This window comes from Ornithorhynchus anatinus, chromosome 6 (genome assembly GCF_004115215.2).
Source record: "Ornithorhynchus anatinus isolate Pmale09 chromosome 6, mOrnAna1.pri.v4, whole genome shotgun sequence".
In the NCBI taxonomy this organism is placed as follows: domain Eukaryota; kingdom Metazoa; phylum Chordata; class Mammalia; order Monotremata; family Ornithorhynchidae; genus Ornithorhynchus; species Ornithorhynchus anatinus.
In genome coordinates this window covers 39,349,415-39,355,414 of record NC_041733.1, presented here as the reverse complement: position 1 = coordinate 39,355,414, position 6,000 = coordinate 39,349,415, and the positions used below count along the sequence as shown (strand labels likewise).

Below are 6,000 nucleotides of genomic sequence, written 5' to 3'. Positions count from 1 at the left end.
GTTTTCTCCACCCCAGCTGGGCTAACTTCCTTTTGCTCTTTGCTGCATCTCAGTAAAATGACTGACATAAATTATGTGGTCAAGCTTTCTGGTGAGCTGAGGAGAAACACAGAAACCAAGAAAAAGCAGTGTGGGCAACAAAGATGCATGTTATAGCTTGGAGGCAGTGATAAAATGTCCCTTTGAACATCTGACCTCCTTGTTTTTCCAGGATTGATGTTGGGACCATAAGGACAATAGGCCGACTATGCCCCGGAGGCTCAAAGGGAGAGGAGAGAATCTGGGCATTAAATACAAACGGTTCTTCCACTGGATTCTTTAAAAATATTAATAATAATTCTGGTATTTGTTAAGCACTTACTATGTGCCAAGCACTGTTCTCAACACTCGGGTAGATACAAGGTAGTCAGGTTGTCCCACATGGGGTTCACAGTCTCAATCCCCATTTTACAGACGAGATCAATGAGGCCCAGAGAAGTGAAGTGATTTATCAGGATCACACAGCAGACAGGTGGCAGAACTGGGATTAGAACCATAACCTTCTGACTCCCAGGCCCACGCTCGATCCACTACACCATTCTGCTTCTCATTCTTTCCTTATGTCTTTTACTCTGTGAGTTTGATATGGGCAGGGAATGTGTCTGCTAATTCCATCGTACTCTCCCAAATGCTTAGTACAGAGTTCTGCTCACAATAAGAGCTCGATAAATACCACTGATTGGTTGTCACTTAATTATGCATATTGTCTTTAATTTTATGGTGGCTCAAGATAGACCTTTTTCCAGATGCAATCATATTTCCTCTCTGTTGGATTCTTTCTTGCTTCCCTATCCCTCCTTTCACTTTTTAAGTATTTTCATCTCTGTGGTAACAGAAGACAGCTCTCTCATTTGGGGACTCACTTTGTATTAATGAATATAGATTGGACTCTTCCTAATTGTTCTCTGAACACCTCCCAAATTTCAGGAGAGTAATTGATTTCAATCAGCTTCCTTTAGTGCCCTCTCTACACATCTTCCAAGCCTGTAATTTTCAAGTCCAATATTTGCATGTCTGATTCTCAGGAGCAATTCAATCAGACCATACTATAATCCAGCAATTCAAGCCGTTCACCAATTGGTAGTGAGTGTATGTATTGTAAGTGCAATTCCTTTCTGGGGATTTACTTCCTTATTTTTATCAGCTGATATTAGCTCTTGAAAGTTCCCCCAAGTTCACAACTTTTTGCCTCTCCTTCCCCAAAACCAAGGACATCCCATGCCGTTGTTTTTTATTTATGGTATTTGGTAAGTGATTACTATGTGTCAAATGCTGTTCTAAACCTGGGGTAGATACAAGTTAATTAGGTAGGACATAGTCCCTGTCCCACTTGGGGTTCACAGTCTAAGAAGGAGGGAGAACAGGAGAACTGAGGCACAAAGAACTTAAGTGATTTGCCAAAGGTCACACGGCAAGCCTTTGGCAGAGCTGGGATTAGAACCCATGCTGTTTCTCAATATAATAATAATAACAATAATGGTAATAATGGTATTAAGCACTTATTATGTGTCAAGCACTGTTTTAAGCACAGGGATAGGTTGTCCCACGTGGGGTTTACAGTCTTAATCCCCATTTTACAGATGAGGTAACTATGGCACAGAGAAGTGAAGTGACTTGCCCAAGGTCACAGCAGACAAGTAGCAGACTGGGATTAGAACCCACATCCTCTGACTCCCAAGCTTGGGCTCTTTCCACTAATCCATGCTGCTTCAAATAAATAAATTAAGGTGCTCATTTATAAACTCAAATAAGGTTGTTATGGGCAGGGAATGTGTCTGTTTATTGTTGTGTTCTCCCAAGTGTTTAGTACAGTGCTCTTTGTGCAACAGGTGCTCAATAAATGATTGAGTAAATACCATCAGTTGATTGTACCTTCCCCAGTGCCCTGCACAGCATAAGCATGCAACAAATACTATTTATTGTACTCTTGCACCTCAGTTTAAATGCTTTACTATGTAATTTGGTGGCGCTCAGAGTAAGCACTCCATAAATTTTAGTGCTTGTTTGAACCCTCCCAAATGCTTTGTCCAGTTTCTTGCACAGAATAAAGCTGCAATATATGTTATTATTATTATGGTATTTGTTAAGCACCTACTATGTGCCAAGTACTGTTCAAAGCACTGGGGTAGATACAGGGTAATCAGGTTGGCCCACGTGGGGCTCACAGGTCTCAATCCCCATTTTATAGATGAGGTAATTGAAGCTCAGAGAAGTTGAGTAAGCTCAGAGAAGTTAAGTGACTTGCCCGAGGTCACACAGCAGACAAGTGGCGGAGCCGGGATTAGAACCTACTGACTGCACTCACACCCGCAATATATACTTACTGATTGTATTTACAACCACTTGTACTCTTCTACCTTTCCACTGACATGCTCTACTACGTAAACTCGCTAAGGACAGGGAACCTATTTGCTAACTCTGTTGTCTTTTCCCATGCATTTAGTACAGTGCTCTGCACACAGTAAATGCTCAATAAATACCATTGATTGACTGAGTGACTGTAAATTGGTGGTGCTGAACTAGTCTTCCATGTTTGCTGAATGGGTTTAAACAATTTAAAAAGACCCCTTGTAAAGACGCAAGGGGTTTCCTGGCAGACTTAATTCCCTGTGCATCTTAATAGGGGGTGGTCCTGGGCGGGGCTATATCTCTGCCCCAAAGGATCTGGGGAAGATAAGGGTGGAGCTGCCTTTTTGGTCACTGTAGGCAACTCATTTTCTTTTTTTTTTTTTGGGTCTCTAGAGACCTGCCGCTTCATGGACAAAGTTGTACTCCTTAATTGGAAGTGATGAAAAGGTAAACTGGAGGAGTTGATTTTGGAATTTTCCTGCTGTGCCTCCTACACTTCTGTTTTAAAACTGTTGGTTGAATTGACCTTTTCTCAGGTCTTTCAATGAAAATTCAGATTAAACTGGCATTTAGCAGATGTGGGTGTTCCGAGTTTTGGAGTTCTTCAAAGTGTGGAGATAAAGCTATCTTTCAGATGCTGGTCATGTTTGACTTCTTTTTCATTTTTCTTGAGAATTTGGGCTGAAGGACTTGTGTATGTTTTTAGTCTAGGTATTTTAGCAGGTGTTTCCATTGTCATATTGTTTAGACTTTTCTTTGTAAATGCTTTCATGTGCCTCCCTGGATTAGAATGTAAACTCCTTCTGGGCAGGAAATGTTTAATTTATTTTTTTACCTCTTTGTACTCTTCCAAATGCTTAATATGGTCATTTGCACAGAGTTGCTTAATAATTGGTAGTTTAGGTGGGTGGGAGAGTGAAGAACAGATGGGGTGGAAAATGGCCATATGCGCCCTGAATTGTTTGTGCCCGAATTTCACCAATGTTCCAATTTATCCTTACATTTAGTATATTCACTTTTCCACTGAAGTTGTTTCTATCAATCAAAAAAATTTGTTGAGCCCTGTAGTAAGGGCTTGGGAGGTTACAACAGAGTAAATAAGATCCCAGTCCTCAAGCTTGCGGGCTAGTTGAGGAAACAGAAATTGAAGTAAATTACAGACAGGGGAAGCAAATGGGTATATAAGGCTATGTAGTTGAGTGGGATGGCTAAGTGATTTGAGGATAGGACTAAATGCCTCAGACACAATAGGTAGGTAAAACATTGTTAGCCTTTTTATCTTCTTGCTAATGGATTTATAGCCTTACCTGTCCAGATGGGCCCCAGCTTGTACTTAATAGCCATTAACTACTTGCAGCTGTCTTTCCACCCCTTCTCTCCTCGCCCCCTCCCTCTTCCTTGCAGTTTGGCATTAGTGTCCGCAGAGCATTTTAATAGTAGGCCAAACACCAAGTTTTTGTTAACTGGAGCATCTTTAGCTTTGGCCTTCTCTCTCAGCTGCCAGGAAATAAAGGCAATGGGGAAAGTTATTTTACCCAAAGAGAAGGTAAGACTGTGAGAGCCATGCATTTAAAGACAGCTGGGAGCTACTGCCCGACAGATTGACCAGTTCTGTCAGGAGAGCCCCGATTTTGGGACACTTGGATATTTTTCTAAACTGTTGCAGGATAGCCTCCAGATATCCAGAATTATCTATATTAACCTACCTGGAAAAGTGTTAGCGGCTAATATTTACTGAATCTCTGGCAAGGGGCAGAGCTAGCATTGGAACCCGGGTCTCTTGATACCCAACATTGGGCACCTTCCAGAGGCCATTGCTGCCTATGAAAGCAGCATGGCTTAGTGGCAAGAGTGCGGGTGTGAGGAAGGGTGGCCATGGGCGAATACAGAGGGACGGCCCCAAAACAGAAAGTGGGCAGTCCAAGGCAGGTATATTGACTCCGGGAGAAGACATTGGGGGGGCCGGGGGGCTTCAAGCCCCAAGCGCGAGGGTTCCCCCAGCACCTAACAGAGAATAATGGTTCGTTATCAAAAGGCGAGCAGACCTGGAGTGGCCACAAACAATCGGGCTAATCAGGAATCGAGACAATGCCCACGGGCATGTTAAAGTATAAAAGGAGAAGAACAAAGGATTTAGGTGCGCTTCCCTTGCCTAGAGGGATGGCCCGCCACTTTCAAATTCCTGGCATTATAATTCGGACGGGGGCTGGGAGTTGGGAGTGAAATAAACTTGTTTTGGCCTTGTTTATCCCCTCGGAGTAATTCTTTACTCACCAAGGTTCTGAACCGTAGTAGTAGGTAGTGGATCACCTACAGGTGGGCTTGGGAGTTAGAGCACCTGGTATGTAATCCTGGTTCCACCACTTGTCTTCAGCGTGACCCTAGGTAAGACACTCAACTTCTCTGGGCCTCAATTACTCATCTGTAAAATGGGGAGTAAGACTGTGAGCTCCAAGTGGGCCAACCTGATTACCTTGTATTTACCCCAGCACTTAGAACAGTGCTTGGCACATAATAAGTGCTTAACAAATACCATTATTATTACTATGGCCGGATGGAAGGAGCACGGGGCTGGGAAGAGGAGGCCCGGATCTGCCACTTGCTGGGTGACCTGGGGCAAGTCATTTAATTTCTCTGCCTCAGTTCCCTCATCTGCAAAATGGGGATTCAATACCTATTGCTCCTCCTACTGGGAACCCCTTGTGGGATCTGATTATCTTAGGTCTGCTCCAGCGTTTAGTACAGTCCTGGGTACATTGTAAGTGCTTATCAAGTATTTTTATTTTTATTATAATTACCTAGCTTTCTCTACAAGGCACCGCTTCTCTTGTGTCAGTTCTGTCACGTATTTTCCTGATCTTTAGTGGAGAAAGGGATTAAGAACAGAGAGGCAGAAGGGGAAGACTATTTGATATTTTTTATGTGCTTATTATGTGTCAAGCACTGATGTAAGCACTGGGTTCGATACAAGTTTTATCAGGTTAGACATAGTCCCTGTTCCACATGGGGCTCTCAGTCTTAATCCCCATTTTACACATGAGGTAACTGAGGCACAAAATTTAAATGACTTACCCAAGGTCACACAGCAGACAAGTGGAGGAGGTGGGATTAGAACCCCAATCCTTCTGACTCCTAAGCCCGTGCTCTATCTACTAGCCTCCTCGAGTATTATCTAGATTATTTCTGTATTAAGATTTGTTGTGTCCAGTTTGTCCCAACCCTTGTACTCTAGGGACTTGTGCAAATACAGGAAACCTATGAATCAGATTCCACTCCTGCCCTCAAGGTTCATACCATCTGAGGGGACAAGGCAACCATAGAAAAAGTAGCCCTACATTGAAATGAATCCATTTCCCTCCCCACATCCAGGACCAAAGATAAGAGAGAAGAAAAGGGTTACTGGCTTTTCTATTAGAACAAAAGTCTTGCTATAAAAAATAGTGTTCAAATTAGATAATCTAATAATAATGATGGCATCTGAGTGAGTGTTTAGTGTGTGCCAAGCACTGTGTTGGGCTCTGGAGTAGAGTGAATGCAATCTGATAAAAAATCCAGCACCTGTCCCATTTTGACTCATTGTATAAACAGTAGGGAGAACAGCTACTCCCCATT

The 6,000-nt window shown here is 42.8% G+C and overlaps 1 long non-coding RNA gene across 1 annotated transcript in view; it reads left to right on the top strand.

Moving 5' to 3' along the window:
• Positions 1–2,746: 2,746 nt before the first annotated feature.
• The window catches only part of LOC114812797, a 158,087-nt gene continuing 154,833 nt past the window's right edge, over positions 2,747–6,000 (top strand). The window contains exon 1 of the long non-coding RNA XR_003760426.2: positions 2,747–2,835. This is a non-coding gene — a long non-coding RNA (uncharacterized LOC114812797). The remainder of the gene's footprint in view (positions 2,836–6,000) is intronic.